We start from the raw sequence: 17,106 nt of genomic DNA, 5'->3' as shown, positions 1-17,106 counted from the left end.
CCATGTTGACGAGGATGGTCTCGATCTCTTGACCTCGTGATCCACCCACCTCAGCCTCCCAAAGTGCTGGGATTACAGGCTTGAGCCACTGCGCCCAGCCGACTGCAGTTATTTTTATTCTTGGGAGATAGCAGGAAGGTAGAGTCTTATTCTTTTTTTTTTTTTTTTTTGAGATGGAGTCTCACTCTGGCACCCAGGCAGGAGTCACTGGTGCATCTTGGCTCACTGCAACCTCCACTTCCCAGGTTCAAGCAATTCTCCTGCCTCAGCCTCCCGAGTAGCTGAGACTACATACACCAGCCACCATGCCCAGCTAATTTTTGTATTTTTAGTAGCGATGGGGTTTCTCACCATATTGGCTAGGCTGGTCTCAAACTCCTGACCTCGTGATCTGCTCGTCTTGGCCTCCCAAAGTGCTGGGATTATAGGCGTGAGCCACTGCACCCTTCTGTTAGGGTCTTATGCTTAACAGAGAAGTAAACAATAAGAAGAAAGCTGTTTATTATTTTTTTTTTCTTCTTAAGAAAAATAGAATCCTATATATCTGAGGTTGCTGGTATATTTATTGTTTTTAAAATATAAAATATTGATTTAGTTTGAAAAGTTTTTTTCTGCTCATAAATGTGATCCTTAAACTACAATAAATACATTTAGATTCACCAACTTAAAATTCACCTTAATTTGATAGTTCAAGACCGTGCTCTATGATCTTAGTTAATGGCAATGTTACCCAAAATAACGACTGTTCAGTGGTGAATGCTTCTGTGAAGAGTGCTTTAAGGAACTGTATCACTGAAATGTGCCATGCATTGAGTATTCTTATAAAAATTCCAAATGATCAAATGTATAATTGGGGTTGGGGTTGTATAGTCAGGTTCTTAGATGTATTGATATTTATTTTGGCTCTATAATTCAGTGAGAGTTAAAGTTCATTGTTATGGTTTGAATGTTTGTTCTCTCCAAAACTCATGTGGAAATTTAATTGCCCTTGTTAGAATGTTAAGAGGTGGTACCTTTGAGAGGTGATTATGTCAGGAAGGCTTCACCCTATGGGTGTGATTAATGTCTTTATAGAAGAGTGAGGAGTGAGTTCGGTCCCCCGTACAACTCTTTGCTTCCCCCTGTACCCCGTCATGTGAAACCAAAGGATTTTTTCCCTTTGGAGGATGCAGTGTTCAATGGTCCATCTTGGAATTGTGGATTGGGCTCTTTTCAGATGCCAAGTCTGCTAGCACCTTGATCTTGGACTTCCCAGCCTGTAGAACTGTGAAAAATGGATTTCTTTCTTTTTTTTCCCTCATAACTGTACCAATGAGGAAATAAATTTCTGTTTTTTATAAATTACCCAGTCTTAGGTATTCTGTTATAGAAGGACAAAATGGCCTAAGACGCCTATCTATTAATTTACAAAAATCTAAAAAGTTTGTAGACAGAGATAAATCATCAGGACAGATCATCCCTCTAATGTTGTCTTTTTTCACATTAATCTGCCCAAGATACAAAGGAGAAAATGATTAATTTTAAGTATTGCACAGCAGTTCACTATTGTCTGTGGGTAAGTCTATTTCATTTATTCACTCAGATGGTCTTTATTGAGTTACCTACTATGTACCAAGCACATTTCTAGGTGCATGGAATACATTAGTGAATAAAACTAATAAACATTCTCATCTTTTGGAGGTTAATAGTCTGTGATGAATGGCAGTTAATAAGTAAATTATATATAATGTTGGAAAATAAGTGGCAAGGGGTGAGCAGGGTGAGAGGTTGGGACCCAATTTTAAATGCAAGTCAGGATAAGCATCATTGAAAGGGTGACATTTAAAGAAGGACTTGAAACAGGGAGCTAATAAACTACTTCAATTTTGAGGGAAAGAACATTCCAGCCAGAGGGTGCATCTGTTACAAAGAGTGTAAAACAGATGCATGTCTGGACTGTTCAAGGTTTAGCAAGAAGGTCTAAGTAGAAGGAAATGTGGAAGTATGGGGAATGAGGTTAGAAAAGTAATGGAGAACAGATCTCAGGGCCTTGGATTATGAATTTTCTCTGAGTGAAATAGGGAGCCATTGGGTAGGAGGGTTATAACAGAGGAATGATACGCCCTGACTTTTGATTTAAATTGGATAGCTATGGCAACCGTGTTGAGAATAACCTTGTGGGGAGTGATGATGGAAAAATGAGACAATTGCGGTAACTTATGTGATAGAAACGACAGCTTGAGCAGGGGCGGCAAGATAGCACTGTTAGTCAGAAGTGTTTAGTTCCAGCATATATTGTGAAGCTTGAGGCCATGAGATTTTCTGTGGATGTGGAGTATGAGAGAGAGGAGTCTACAATGACTTTAAGGTTTTTAGCCAGAGCATTGAAGGAATTAAATTGGTTTCAAGTGTGATGGAAAGGCTACACATAGAGCAGCTTTGATGAGAAAGATTAAGACTTCAGTTTGTCTTTCAAAAACAACAAGGCAGCAGAAATTTTGGTAATTGGGCCTGGAGTTCAGGAGTATGATTTGAACTCGAGATATAAATTTGAGAGTTGTAGACGTTAGATGGTACTTAAAACCATTTGACTGTAAGAGATCATCAAGTGAGAAAGAACAGAGAAGAAAAGAGAAACAAAAATTGAAATCAAGTTAAGAGGTCTAGGAGAAGAGGAATCCATAGAAGAGACTGAGAAGGAGAAACCAGTGAAAGAGAAAATGAAGATAATCTGGTGTCCTGAAAGTCAAGTGAGGAAAGTATTTCAAAGCAGAGAGAGTGATCCATTGTATTTAATGTTGTTGATGGGTGCAGTGAGGTGGGAACTGACTGTTGAGCATTGGAGTTAGCAATACAGAGGTCATTGGTTAGCAGTTTTAATGGAATGGTGGGGATAAATCACTGATTAGGGTAAGCCTAAGAGAAAGAAAAGAGAATGATTGTCTATGGTGAGCATAGACATATTTTTCATGGACTTATGCAACAAAAGCACATAAAAATAAGACAGTAAATTTGGGAACATTAGGGTATTTAAGAGGAGGAAAAATTATTATATCTGAATGTTAAAGGTACAGTCCATTAGAAAGGGGAAAACTAATCATTTTGAGAAGAAATGAGGCACTTAGAAAAAAGAGCTAAAGACAAGGTATTGCTGTCTCCCAGGTTGGAGTACAGCAGCACGAGCATGGCTCACTGCATCCTCAAACTCCTGGACTTCAAGTGATACTTCTGTCTCAGCCTCATGAATAGCCAGGACTTAAGGTGCAAGCCACCATGCCTTAATTTTTATTTTTTAATTTTTTTAGAGATGGTATCTTACTATGTTATCCAGGCTGGTCTTGAACTTATGGCTTCAAGTGATTCTGCTGCCTCAGCCACCCAAAGTTCTGGGATTATGGGCATGATTCACCATGCCTGGCCCAGAATATATGTCTTAATAAGTGAGAGAAGATGGGATCTAGTATCCATATAGATTGGCTTTAATATTGGCACAATAACTGGCAAACAGGATGGTAATTCCTAATATGTGGTTGGGGATTTTGTTAATGTCCTCTTCTGATTGCTTTGTGTTCTCAATGAAGTAGAATCAAAGTCAAGGTCACTGGATGAGAGTGAAGATGAGGGAAGAGGGTATTGGATGTTTGAAGAAGGTGGGAAATCATCTAGGAGACTGGAGAATGAATGGACTAGGACAATGCAGTGTGATTGCTGAGTGTTAGTAATGGTTCACCTAAGATTGTGGTTCTGCACAGTACAACCAAGAATATATGTTGGGTATGTAGTACTTGGATCATGAGTTTAATTAAGGTGGGACTTGTCAGTATGGTTGTACTTTTTTCTATCAAGTATGTTCATCCATCCTGGCATGATGCAGAGTGGGCAGAGAGTTGGATTTCTTTAAAGTTATGGTTATGCTAGACAAGTATGATGAATTAAGTAAGAGAGGGGAAGAGGAGGGAAGATGCATTTAATAAAGTGATTATAATGATTGAAGAATTAAAGCTGTGTAATAGACAGAGAGGCCATCATGAGAGGAATGGTGGTTAAAAAATATGGTAGGAACATTCATAGGAGCCCCAGAGTGATCAAAAGAAAAATTATATGCATTGAAATATAGAACATTGAAAGGCAATGCTTATCTTCCTTATGTCATCTTGGAATGTAAGGAAAAGTGCTTTGAGGAGATAGGTTGTTAAATCAGGTGATGATGGCATAATAGTTTAGATAATCGAATCTTACAATTTTGGAATTTCCTCTATCCAGTGACACTAAGCAGAATCAGAAAGTGAAACATCTTCAATGACACACCTGTAAGGGAATGTAATAAATAATAATTGCTTTGTGTCTACCACAACAATAAATCCCTGCCATTTTGTAAACCCTACTGTTATTAAAAAAATAATAATTTTGGTAGACTGGGTGTGGTGGCTCACACTTTTAATCCAAGCACTCTGAGAGACTGAGGTGGGTTTATTGCTTGAGCTCAGGAGTTTGAGACCAGCCAGGGCAACATGGGGAAACCTTGTCTCTACCTTTATATAAAAATTAGCTCGATATGGTGGCACGTGCCTGTAGTCCTAGCTACTCAGGAGTCTGAGGTGGGAGGATTGCCTAAGCTGTGTAGTTTGAGGCTGCAGTGCACCATGATTGTGCAACTGCACTCCAGCCTGGGTGTTAGAGTGAGACCCAGTCTCAAAATAAAATAAAAATAATTTTGGTTTACTAGTAACCTTTATAAACCATAAATCACAGTGTTACCTTATTTGTAAAGATTCACTCTACTCTGAACTTAAGAGAACTTTCTAACACTTATGATAACTTTGGAAAGATTAGTCTTTTCTGTTATGCCATCAAGCTTATAGACTACTGGAGGGGAATAAATTTATTTGAACTTTGGCAATACTCTATTAAACAGGAAAAAATGAGCTATAGGAATACACATCTTTTTCCTGTAGATAGTTTTTGTGGTAAAGTAAAAACAAACAAACAAACAAACAAAAAATACACATCTTTAGAGCATTTAGAGAAAATATCTTTGAGGCCATTATAATTACAAAAGGAAAAGTGCAGTGATAATTTATGGAAGGTTTTCCTAGCAGTGTCAGCCGTATTTATTCTGCTAGGCTGGTAATAGTACTAGTCTGAGTTTTGTTGTATTGATTTGGTTCGTTAGATTAGATAACTTCTTTATTTTCTCTGTGTAGGTCCCATTAGTTTGTGGGATGTTAAGAAGTGTTCCATGGAGACGTGAGTTGAAGAATTTGAGTCACGTTGGGTGAAGCCAAAAGAAACAGTAATATTGACTGCGGGAACTTTCTAATCCTTGAGTATTAAATGCCCAAGAAGGGAAGTAGTATATGGAATGCACTGTTTCTGAAAATATTACCCCAGTTCCCTTTCAAGGAGCCTTCTGAGGGGTCTGTAGTGTAATGCAGCATACTTTGGGAAATGCTGAGTTAGAAGATAAATTCTTTCTTGTTGAATTGGATAATGACAGATTAAATGTCTAATAATTCTGAAGACATTTTGAATTGCTTATGTGTTCTGTGAACTTAAGGATTATTTTATATACTATTTCAATTCTGACTCTGTGGGGTAGAAGAATCTGCCTTCTGGGGTAAATTAGAAGGGTAAACTCTGTTGACTGCTTTTCGATAGTGATGAGAATATGATGAGAATATCAAAATTTTCTAATAACCAAGTAAACATCTGCTTCTGACTTTCTTATTATATTTATTTATTAAGAGACATGTTCTACATTCTTTTTTTAAGCTATCTAGTTGTAAGAACATAATAAGTTTTCAATCAGTATATGCTGAATTGGAGAATTGGACTTTATTTTCATTACAGAATAATCTGGTTATTTTACTTTATGACAACATATGCTTTGGACCAAACATAATACTTTTTGTTGAAAGAATCTTCCTTATGTGTCAAATATGTCTAGAATTGATGGCACCATTAAATGAATTTCTACTTTATAAATATAATTAGCTATTCTATATGATAATTGCCTTTGTTGTTTCTGAAATTGCACATTTTGCACAAACTCTTGCTAGACCAACATGCAACATAGATGTTTCTTCTCTGCACATCTTACTTAGTTTTGCTTAATCGAGCAGTAATATCAGTAAAATATGTTTTGTTACATTTTCAACCAACAGCACATCTAATTTGTTGGCTAAAAATTGTCAGGCCAGGTACAGTGGTTTGTGTCTGTAATCCCAGCATTTTTGGAGGCCGAGGCCAGCAGATCACTTGAGATCAGGAGTTTGACCTGGCCAACATGGTGAAACCCTTTCTCTACTAAAAATACAAAGATTAACCAGACTTGGTGGCAGGCACCTATAATCTCAGCTACTCAGGAGTTCGAGGTGGGAGAATCGCTTGAACCTGAGAGGTGGAGGTTGCAGTAAGCCAAGTTCATACCACTGCAGAAAAAAAAAATAGTCTGTCATTTTGACTTAATAGTAATCCATTTTATAGTATTGTTATTGTCTGACATTTCAATTTTATGCTTAGAACACTAAAACTGGATTGAAATAAATTGGGACATCATTGGCAACATCACTGAAATTGTATCTGCTTTTATCATCAGGTACATATTTTTTCTCTAAATATCTAAGAGTAATGTTAATTCCAAGCCTTACCAAATGATAATACATTGGAAAAAGTAACAGACTAAGATAAGGAGACCTGAGTTGAGCTTTGTCTCTGCTGTGTGATCAGGTTTCCTTAACCTTTCTGAATTTTCTTTTCCTTAGAGGGAGGAAATGAATATATACCCTTTTTGCCTTACAGGATTTTCTGTGACACTGAAATGAGATAATGTATACAAACATATTTTGTGCCTTTTAAAATCCTGTAGAAAAGCATATCAGATTCTATTTCAGTTTTTCTAAAAATGTACCTTAGTTTACAGGTAAATTAATTGATATTCACTGAGTTCTTAAGTATGAATTGTAGATTTTCTGTAGGATTATTTTATATATCTCTTATTTGTAAAGGAAAAACCTTAATTTTTTTTAGATGAGTAGTACATGCATATGTACGTGGGTCTACATGTCTTTTCTTAATGTCCCAGTTCTCTTCCTTAGAGGCAATCTTCCAGAAGTGTATACAAATAAAAACACAAGTGAAAATGTAATGCCTCCTGTTCCTTTTACACATGTGTTAGAGCATACAACAGTATTGTTCTGTATCTTGCTTTTTTACTTAATGCATGTTAGGTATCAATTTATAATAGTGGATGTACAGTTACTTCAGTTTTTTTCATTTATTCATTCAACAAGCAAATATTTATTTAATATCAGGTATCAGGTATCATTTTAGGTTTTGGGATACAGTAGTGAACAAAATAGAATTTTTTTTTTCACTGTCATGGGCCTTTTACTCTAATTGGAGGAGACTGTCAATAAACAAACAAGTAAATACTATGTATGTCAGGTGGTGGTAAATTCTTTTGAAAAAAAGACAGCAAGATTGGGCGCAATAAGGCAATGAGTGCTGGGAGGTATTTTTATGCATAGAGTGGTTAAGGAAGGATTCCTTGGTAAAGTAGCATTTGTGCAGATATCTGGAAGAATTAAGAGAGCAAACGAGACTTCTTGTGGTGAGAATATTTCAGGCAGTGGGAAGAGCAGATGGAAGGAGGAACCGAAAGGAAACCAGTGTGGCTGAAGAGAGATAAAGTAATAGGAGATTGGGTCTGAGAAATAATGGGCATTTAGATCATAAAGTATGCAGACTCAAGTGAGACTTCACTGCTAACTCATAGAGAAATTAGAAATCATTGAGCATTCTGAGTGAAGGAATGACATTTTTACATGGTTTTTAATATTTTATTGTAAGGACATCTTCAGTGAAAATCCTTATAATACTATTATGTGTATATATATATGGAGTTCATGTGTAAGATACATTTTAGGTTTCGTTCAGTTTATATAGGTTTAGATTTTGCTGTCAAATAGTTGAAAAGTTTCTGAACCTGAGAACAATGTCAGTTATATATATTAATTATAACATTAATACTTCAGTTTTGTAGATTAGTAAATTTTTGCTTCCAGCTTTTCTGTAGCATGAATTTTGCTAGGTTGAACTTCAGTGTCTTAATAAACCATTACTATTATTAAATTCTTCTATGAATTTGATACCTAAAGCATATTTACAGGTGTGTGTTATACTATATATAAGTTTGATATATAAAATTTGAACTTATATAACAGATAAGCTAGGAAACGATTATGATTATAATCATTTTCCAAATGATTCAGGTCAAGATTCCATTCAATAGCCATTTTTCTTTGGCTCATATAAATGAAGTCATTTCACATCACATTAGCTGATGAATGATGCCAGAAACACACTTTTTCATTAGGCCACAGTGTCTTCAGTAACAGGAGCGAAAAAACAATGCTTATACTTTCAAAGTGTTTTTTAGCTTATATTTTAACTGTTATCTGTGTTCATATTCAAATGAAGTGGATATATAGGCCAAAATGAAGTAAATAAAAATTAGCTTTTCCGTTTGGTTTTGGAAAGAGAGAGAGAGAGAGAGAGAGGGAGAGAGAGAGTGTGTGTGTGTGTGTGTGTGTGTGTGTGTGTGTGTGTGTCTGTGTGTGTGTGTGTGTGTGTGTGTGTGTGTGTGTGTGTGTGTGCAGAGAGAGAGAGAGAGAGTTCAAATTTGTCTTTTTAATTATGGATTTCTTAATTTCTTAGCATAAACTAACTGGCCAGGGGTGAACTGGCCCTAGAAGGATATAATAAAAGGAGAGAGAAGATAAAGTTAGGTAAGAATTAAATATCTACTATGATTAATGCAAATAGAAAATACTTCCTCAGATTAATTTATTCAGTCACTTGGGATTCAACAGTGCTTAGTGATTACTTACTACAGGAATATTATGTAATGGGGTTTTGTGGGAAATGTGGGTCAAAGAGATTTAGAAGCTGTTATAGGTTTTGATCAGAGATATGTAGCACAAGTAATTGATTTAGCAATTAATTGAAAGTTGGCTGAATTTTGACTCGTATATATTTATACATTAAAACATATTTTAAGCATGTAGGTGTTTAGCAATACCTACATATATATACTCAGTAAATGTTTATAGATGAATAGGTACAGAATTTCAAAAGCAGGTAAAAATTGATAATTTTTGAAATGGTTTAAATGTTAAAATTGTTTTTATCAAATATTTCCCGCTTTATTAATAAGTAATTGTGGCAATGATATTCTCACAGGTTGACAAAATCTGGAGTAGTTACAGAGATAATGACAAATAAGTGGTTGTGATAGAATCGTTGCTCTAGGGAGAGCCCCAGCTGTAGAGCCAGACTTCTTGGGTTTGAATCCTTGCTCCACCACTTAAATGCAGGGTGTAAGACAAGTTATGGGACTTTTCCGTCCTCATTTCCCAATGTGTACAATGAGATTACAGTGTTATCTACTCTTGGGTTTGTTGCAGAATTAGTTAAGTTTATACATTTAAAGCATGTAGAATGGTGCTTGTCACTTAATAAATTAGTATTGTCTAATATTTGATTGTTTGATTAAACATCACAGAAGCAATAACAAGTTAATGTGTGTGCTTTTTTGATGGTCTTTTTTCCCTATTCTTGATATTATTTTTTTTATTAAGCATAAATCCTTTCTTTTAAAAAATGCAAACTCTTAATATTTAGATGATAGGTAAGCATGTTTAAGATCTACTGTTCTCTGTACTTGAAATATTGTTGTCCTTTAGCCACAGCAGATTGGAAAACATCTTTTTAAAAACTGTCATGTAATTAACTTCTGACTTAGGCATTGCCTTTATAATAGCTCTTTTATGACATTATTAGAGTTGATCAGCTAATTTTTCAAATAACATTTTTAGTGCTATTAGTTTGTTAGATGTCTGCTGTTTTCCTTTCTCATACGTTATTAAAATTTGTGTTTAAATTTTTACATGATGCAATTTTTATAAAAATAGCACATAATCCCATAATGGAGGGCTAGACAGGCCTCCAGCTCTGTCTAGCTGCTGCAAAGGACATTATTTCATTATTTTTTATGGCTGAATAGTATTCCATAGTGAATATATACCACATTTCCTTTATCCAATCAACTATTGGTGAATATTTAGGTTAACTCCATGACTTTACTATTGTGAACACTACTACAATAAACATATGAGTACAGGTGTCTTTTTGATAAAATGATTTTTTTTTTCTTTTTGTTAGTTACCCAGTAGTGGGATTACTGGGTAAAATAGTGGTAGTTCTATTTTTAGTTCTTTGAAAAATCTCCCTATTGTTTTTCATGGAGGTTTAACTAATTTACATTCCCACCTACAGTGCATAACATTTTCTTTTTACCACATCCACACTAACATCTGTTGTTTTTTGACTTTTTCAAAATAGCCATTCTGACTAGTATAAAATGATATCTCATTGTGGTCTTAATTTGCATTTCTCTGATGATTAGTGATGTTGAGTTTTTTTTCATATGTTTTCTGGCCATGTGTATGTCTTCTTTTGAGAAATGTGTGTTCACGTCCTTTGCCTACTTTTTAATGGGGTTGTTCGTTTTTTTTTTCTTGTTTTGTTTCATTTCCCTATAGATTCTGGATATTGGCACTCTTTCAGAGTCATAACTTGCAAATATTTTCTCCCGTTCTGTAGATTGCGTGTTTGCTCTGTTGATTATTTATTTTGATGGGTAAAACCTTTTTAGTTTAATTGAGTCCCATTTATCTACGTTGGTTTTTGTTGCATTGGCTTTTGGGGTTGTTGCTGTAAATTCTTGGTTTAGGCCAATGTCTGGAAGAGTGTTTCCTAGGTTTTCTTCTGGAATTTTTACAGTCTCAGGTTTACGTTTAAGTCTTTTATCCATCTCAAGTTAACTTTTGTATATGGTGAGTGATAGTCGTCTAGTTTTATTTTGCATATGGCTAGCAAAATTTCCCAGCACCATTTATTGAATAGGGCAGCTTTTCCTTATTGTTTATTTTTGTCAATTTTGTCAAAGGTCAGTTGGTTTTAGGTATTTGACTTTATTTCTGGGTTCTCTATTCTGCTTCATTGATCTGTGTCCATATTTGTACAAGTAGCATGAAGTTTTAGTTATGATATGCTAAGTATGATATGGTTTGACTGTGTCCCCACCCAAATCTCATCTTGAATTATAGCTCCCATAATTCCCATATGTTGTGACAGCTACCCAGTTGGAGATAATCGAATCACATGGTGGTTTCCTCCATACTGTTCTTGTGGTAGTAAGTCTCACAGGATCTTATTGTTTTATAAGGGATTTCCTCTTTTGCTTGGCTCTCATTCTCTCATCTGCTGCCATGTAAAAAGTGCCTTTCACCTTCTGCCTTCCATCATGATTGTGAGGCCTCCTCAGCCACATGAACTGTGAGTAAAGCCTCTTTTTTCTTTATAAATTACCCATTCTTGGATATTTCTTTATCAGCAATGTGAAAATGAACTAATACAAATTACTGTAGCCTTGTAGTATAAATTCAGGTAACGTGATGCCTCCAGATTTGTTCTTTTTACTTAGGATTAAACAACAAATTTCTTTAAATGACCTGCCTAAAGGGTTTACCATATCTTGTCCCTACCATTGACTTTTTTTTTTTTCTTTATTCTTCAGACAAATTTTTCACTCTGTCGCCCAGGCTGGAGTGCAGTGGCATGATCTTGGCTCACTGCAACCTCTGTCTCCCAGGTTCAAGAGATTCTCATGCCTCAGTCTCCGAAGTAGCTGGGATTACAGGCGCCTACCACCACACCTGGCTAATTTTCGTATTTTTAGTAGAGATGGGGTTTCACCATGTTGGGCAGGCTGGTTTCCAACTCCTGAACTCAGGCGATCCACCTGCTTTGACCTCCCAAAGTGCTAAAATTGATTACAGGCGTGAGCCACTGCACCTATGGACTCTTACTAATCTGAATGGATACTGGTTATAACCACAGACATGACACTCTGAAAGAAAAGCAAAACAAGAAAGGAAGATATAGGGATTGAAGTCCTGGGAGAAAAATTTTGGGGGTTTTACCTGGGCTGGTTGTATCAACTCAGTTATGAACAAATATAGTTGGAGTAAGCAGCTATCAAGTATGGTCTGAAATCTTACAAGTGAAGAAATTCTGACTGGTAAGTTCCAAGTTACAGATGGTAGAATGAGTTGTTGAAGTTGAGCTTGGATGAGTATTTTTGGAGATGAAGCCATCCAAGGAGCTTTGTGACCTTGGGTATAAGAATCATTTACGATAATGTTGGGGGTTGAGCTGGAAAGAAAATAATCTTAGGCTACTTGCCAAATACCTGAGTAAATGAAAGGGAGAGTCTGAGAGGTAGATGAGAGTATTGAGAATGTAAATGTCCACAAATGGTTTCATTTATGCTATTATTATAACTGCTACATCTCTTATAATTGTTTACTATATAAACTTTTACTGCTTAACACAGTACCTGGTGAAGAGTAGGTGTTCAATAAATTTTTCTTGAACGTGCTTGACGTTGCAAAATGAAACCATCAGCATTTAGGTTGTAGTTTTTAGTTAAATGTATAACACTCTCTCTACATATTCCTTGTGTATAAATAGCAAACAAAACAAAACACTCAGCTAATGTATTGGGGTAAATTAGTCTAGAATCTGTGTTACAAAGTAATAAACTCATAATTGTGACAGAAAGGAAAGGATGCAGAGTGATAGTCTCAACTAACATGGCCATCATTTATAGATAGGCAAAGTAGAAATTTGGCATGCTTTGTTATTTAAGCAGGGCCAGAATGAACTATGTCCTCTAAAATATCTTAGCCACAGCCATTACTTTAGAAAGCCCATTGGACAATATCTACTAAAGAAGGACATGTGCACACCCTGTGATTCAGTATAGCCGCTTCTGGGTGTATACCCAAAAGAAATACATACATATGCTCTCAAAAAGACATGTATAAGAATATTCACAGGAGCACCATTTATGATGACCCCAACTAGAAATTCCAAATGTCAACCAACAGTAGAATACATAAATTGTGGGATACTTACACAGTGGAATACTCTGCAATAATGAAAATGAACAGATTACAGCTATATACAGCGGTATGGCTGAATCCTACACAAGTAATGTTAAGTGAAAAGACACCAGACTACGTATACTGCGATTCCATTTATATGAAATTCAAAAGAGGTAAAAGCAATCAATGACATTTAAAGTTAGAATAGTGGTTCTTCTTGGTGGGGTGGGTATAGTGACTGAAAGGGTACACACAAGAAACTCCTAAATAGTGACTTGTTTCTTGATCTGTGTTCTGGTTACAGGGACTTCTTCAATCTACAGAAATTTATAACCTGCTCACTTTTGATTTGTAAGCTTTGCTACATTCATCTTGCATTTCAATGAAAAATTTTAGAAAAAAATTGTTCTAAGTTAGCATAGGACCAAAATGAAAGCTTGCTTAACTTCTCTCTCTCTCTGTCTCTTTCATTCTCTCTCTCTCTCTCTCTCTCTGTGTATTTGTGTATGTGTGTTAGTTTGTGTATGTGTGTTGAGCTTTCTATGGCTATCTTTTCGGCATTACCTGGGAGAGGGAAGGAGCTTTTTAAATTGTATTTAAGTCTTATGCCATACTTAACTTTTATCTGTTACCATTATTATATTTCTCACTAACCATTATTATTATATTTCTTCTATGGACCATGTACCTCCTCTTCTTTCTCTTTTACTGAGAAACTATAGTTTGCTATTTTTTTTTTATAACAAAGTATATTTTTCAGATCTCTTGTGGTTGAAAAATGAGGACTATTGGGCAAAGGATTTTTGTCTTAAAGATCCTTATTAAATTCTGAATGCCTCTTGGGGAAGTAGCATGTTAAGCATCATCAGACATTAATAATGTAACTCCAATCAGGGACTTGGGGAATTCAGGAGAGCTGGAATCAGCCTGGAACTAGATAGCACAAGCTTGTGAAATTATACTTTGAATGATAGTCTTGATTCTGATAGGCAGGCTAGTGAGGGGCATAGTGTTGGAAGGGAAGGTGAAAAGTTGCTGAAGATGAATTTAGCCCATTTCATAAATTTGTGTAGGCTTAGCTCTTCCCTTTTCAAAAGTGATTTAGGTTAAGATAGGTATATAGCAAAAAATAATTTAGAATACAGGAGAAGGCTAGGGAAAAGGTCTTAAAATTTTGGAAAGACGAACTCATTTCTTTTCTGTAGTATAGCCACAAATGGTGTGGCTATAGGTGAAAGCAGATGGGCTTAGCAAGGAAAAGGAGGATATGGGTTAGGCATGTAACTTGGAAGGAGTTGAAGTGAAGTAGGTTACGAATTATGAAAGACTCCAGGTTTCAGAAGTCAGTGAACAAAGGACTAAGAAGGTCAGGTAGAGATGGAATCATTGGTAAGAAAAAGCTTTAGTTGTCTTTTGAGAGATTTAGTTAACCAAAGAGTTTCCCAAATCTTTACAGAATCATTACACAATCATTACAAATGGCTACTTTTGGCCCGGCATGGTGGCTTATGCCTGTAATCTCAGCACTTTGGGAGGCTGAGATGGTTGGATCACCTGAGGGTAAGGAGTTTGAGACCAGCCTGACCAACATGGTGAAACCCCATCTCCACTAAAAATATAAAAATTAGCATGGTGGTGAGCACCTGTAATCCCAGCTACTCAGGAGGCTGAGGCAGGTGAATTGCTTGAACCTGGGAGGCAGAGGTTGTAGTGAGCCAAGGTTGCAGTCAACCAAGATCTCCCCATTGTACTACAGCCTGGGTGACAAGAGTGACACTCCATCTCAAAACAAAAACAACAACAAAATAGCTACTTTCTGAAACTCTGGTAGTTAAATGGCTCTCATTTTTCTGTTTGTTTATAATAAGGCACAGTTTTTATGGAGCCTAAACATTGTTCTTATTACAAAAGACTTGTTTTTTTTTTGGCTAGGGAATAAATTAGTCTGTCTTAATTAAAATTTACTTTTGGTAGGAACTCTTTTCTTTCCCCCAGTTTTTTGTTGCTAAGGCCATTAAGGAAGAATGAAGAAATAGGGAAAAGGAGATATATGTCAGAAGAAAGGTAGCAAGAGAACCAGGTGAGGGTAGGAAGAAGATCACTAAAGAAAGGTGAGGAAGATGAAAGGTAAAGAACAAGAGAGAAAGAGAATACAGAAATGAGAGGCAGATAAAAGGACAAACAAAAAGGGAGCAGGAAAAAGGAGATGGAGAAGAGGGTCTGAAAAAGAAAAGCTTTTCATTCCCTCTTCTCTCACTTTTCCCCCACTCCCCTGCTTGACTCAGGGTACTATGATATGACCCACTTCCCTCTTCTCTCCTGCTTTACTCTCTAGGTTTCCATTTTTATTGACTACTGACTTGAGAACTTTTCCTCTGTTTCTTTTTTAAAATGGAACTGTACAAGGCAAGAATTTATAGACAAAAGGCATTGATTATATTTGCATTCTCAAAAGTATTTGGAATTTAAAATAAAAATATTTGCTGAACTAATCTTACTTAAAGTGTCAAAAAGTCTTCCTTTATAGTTTAATAAACTCTAATATATGGATATAATTTGTGGTTCAGATACTTAGGAAAATTCATTATCATACTTGATTCAAGTTTTCTTTTTTTGAGATGGAGTCTCACTGTGTCACCCAGGCTGGAGTGCAGTGGTGTGATCTTGGCTCACTGCAACCTCCATCTCCTCGTTTCAAGCGGTTCAAGCGATTTTCCTGCTTCAGCCTCCTGAGTAGCTAGGATTACAGGTGCACGCCACCACGCCTGGCTAATTTTTGTATTTTTAGTAGAAATAGGGTTTCACCATGTTGGCCAGGCTGGTCTCGAATGTCTGACCTTGTGATCTGCCCGCCTCGGCCTCCCAAAGTGCTTGGATTACAGGCATGAACCACCTTGCCTGGCCCTGATTCAAGTTTTAAGTCAAGAACCTAGTACAAAATTTTAAGAAAATTTGTTTATATGTACTTATTTGATTCATTCCAAATTGTTGATTCCCAAAGGGTTTTATTGGGAGGAGTTTAGTAAGATGAAATGAAATGGGAAATTTAGATGTTTACCTTAAAGATTTAGGCACCCTCCGACCCCCTGCCAAATGGAAATCTGAAATGTAATTAAGTGTAGCATTGGATGGGGTGGGGCCTGGATAAGTATAGACTTGCATTACATTTACAGTTACTTCAATTTTCTATTAATTATGTTGTGGGTATTTAGATATCGCTTACGTTAGCAGTATTATATAATTATTACAGATAGCTGTACTTTTTGATATAGTGAACCTTTTCCAATTTTATTACTTATAAAATATTCATAGTCTTTGCTGTTTATTAGGCCCCAGTGTAGGTGTGTTAGTAGAAAAGAACATGGCCAGATAACTCTATCATGTTCACTCATGATTGGATGGCAGAAGATGAAATTCAAATCATGAAAACGCTTACTGAGATTCATTTTTGTCCTCCCTTTGTGTATAATAGAATTATATAGACTTTTTGGGTAACTGCCATCAATTTCATATTATATTTGATCATGTTTTCAAGGATTTAATTCCTGTATTAAATCAAATACAAATTAATTGAACATAGGATTCTGTATTTTGATCAGTTAGCATTTTCTAGTATGATATGGTATTCTGTATCATCTTCCACTTGTATAATTGTCTTTGTGTATTAAACATGTATTTAGTCACAAAGTTTTGTTGCCAGTCTTTATAAAATAACAATGAAAATCCATGAGGCTTCCTTTTATTCCAAAGAACTATGATACAAAGATGATTTATAGATACGTTGATTTTGACTTTTTGCTAGCTATTTAATGCAACAGAAATTAATACTTATGTGTTTTGTAACATTTAATAACATCATACAATTTAGAGGCCTCATTTTATCTTAGTGGTTGCTCATTATAATTTTAAAATTGTGCTGAAGAATTTAATCATAATTGTTTCTATTTTTAAAGATACGCCATGCTTTTAAGGGAGTAATTAGTGCAAATACTTAATGTGGTATATGGGGAGTAAAATAAGCATCAACAAGTCACAGTAGACCAATGAAACACTGATATTTTGTTCTGCATAGGAATATGAAACCTAATTCAATTTTTTTCCAGATAAGTCACTT

General features: G+C 35.7%; 1 protein-coding gene and 1 long non-coding RNA gene across 7 annotated transcripts in view; one reads left to right on the top strand and one right to left on the bottom strand.

The window, feature by feature from the left end:
• The window catches only part of FER (FER tyrosine kinase), a 484,379-nt gene that overhangs the window by 185,042 nt on the left and 282,231 nt on the right, over positions 1–17,106 (top strand). The window lies entirely within an intron of this gene.
• Positions 427–11,984, bottom strand: LOC116549399. Its single transcript, XR_004267846.1, has 3 exons — positions 11,899–11,984; positions 2,101–2,103; positions 427–448 (listed from the first exon to the last, which is right to left on the bottom strand). It is a non-coding gene; the product is annotated as an uncharacterized LOC116549399 (long non-coding RNA).

The sequence above is a fragment of the Sapajus apella genome, unplaced genomic scaffold (assembly GCF_009761245.1).
Source record: "Sapajus apella isolate SASKATOON/1434 unplaced genomic scaffold, GSC_monkey_1.0 scaffold1, whole genome shotgun sequence".
Taxonomy (NCBI): domain Eukaryota; kingdom Metazoa; phylum Chordata; class Mammalia; order Primates; family Cebidae; genus Sapajus; species Sapajus apella.
This window is presented reverse-complemented; position numbering and strand designations above follow the sequence as displayed.